This window comes from Etheostoma cragini, chromosome 15 (assembly GCF_013103735.1).
Source record: "Etheostoma cragini isolate CJK2018 chromosome 15, CSU_Ecrag_1.0, whole genome shotgun sequence".
Classification (NCBI taxonomy): domain Eukaryota; kingdom Metazoa; phylum Chordata; class Actinopteri; order Perciformes; family Percidae; genus Etheostoma; species Etheostoma cragini.
The window spans coordinates 20292944-20294079 of NC_048421.1; the positions used below are offsets into that span (position 1 = coordinate 20292944).

Below are 1136 nucleotides of genomic sequence, written 5' to 3' on the forward strand. Positions count from 1 at the left end.
CCCCTCTCATCCTGTTAATCTGCACTACGGCTACAATAGAATAGAATACAACAGAATAGAATAGATGTGCTGGTATTCACCATTAACTGTCATATCATACTTTGTATGACACTCTATTTATTTCTGTCCCACCTTTGCTCCTCTCTTCTTATTAACTTATTTCCTTTCCTTTCCTGTCCCTTTCTCTCACTTACTGTCCTTATCTCTCATTTCCTTTCCTTTTCTCTCATTCCTTTTTCTTCCACATGATGTCCTATCTTTTTCCTTTCCCGTCCTTTTCTCCCCTGTCCTGTATTTCTTTTCCTTTTGTGTCATTTCCTTTCTTTTAATTTCATGTGCTCTCCTGTCTTTTGCTTTATTCTTCCTTCTTTCCCTTACTTAACTTTCTAGGCAAGTCATTCACTTTCCTTTCATTTCCTTTCCTTTCCTTTCCTTCCTCCATATCCCCACGTTTTCCTTCCTCCCATCTCCTCACCACTCCTATCCTCTCCTATTCTCCCTGAACTTGCCACTGACCCATAAAACTATGTGGATGTTATCTTTGGTGCAGCGCATTGTGCAGATGGGCAAACGTGTGTGTGTGTATGTGTGTGTGTGTGTGTGAGAGTGAGCATTATTTGTGGGAATAAAAGAGGTGTACATGACTCAATGTCTCCAGCTATCCCTTTGTTTCATCGCCCTGTTCTCCCTTTCCTCGTTTGCAGCCTTTCATCCCCCTCCTCTATCTGTCTCACTACAAGATGTCTCATCCTAGTTCTTTTTCTGCCCTTTCTCTCTCTCTGTTCTGCAACTGCTCTCACCATTCCCTTTCCTCAAAGCAACTAATAGCCATCCACATCCCCCCCCCCTCTCTCTCTCTCTCTCTCCATTTGTTCTGTAATTCAATCATGGAGGCAGTCAGCTCAGCAGAGAGGTGAGTGATGATGTTTTGGAGGAAAACGCAGCGAGCTCCCCGAGCCAATCCTGAACTTCTTTCATTTCGAAAGCTGTTTTCAATAATCAAAGAATCAATAAGACTGTCTGACTTTTTTGTTTCTCTTTTCTTTTTCTCGCTTCTCTCTCTCGCTTTCTGCATAACTCTGTGAGGTGCACTTGAATGACTTGCCCCAGCACAGATATATATATATATATATATA

The 1136-nt window shown here is 42.0% G+C and overlaps 1 protein-coding gene and 1 long non-coding RNA gene across 2 annotated transcripts in view; both read right to left on the bottom strand.

Moving 5' to 3' along the window:
• The window catches only part of caskin1 (CASK interacting protein 1), a 117567-nt gene that overhangs the window by 108897 nt on the left and 7534 nt on the right, over positions 1–1136 (bottom strand). The gene's annotated exons all lie outside the window — the stretch shown is intronic.
• Positions 1–1136, bottom strand: part of LOC117957734 — a 12593-nt gene that overhangs the window by 10669 nt on the left and 788 nt on the right. The window contains exon 2 of the long non-coding RNA XR_004659574.1: positions 191–193. This is a non-coding gene — a long non-coding RNA (uncharacterized LOC117957734). The remainder of the gene's footprint in view (positions 1–190; positions 194–1136) is intronic.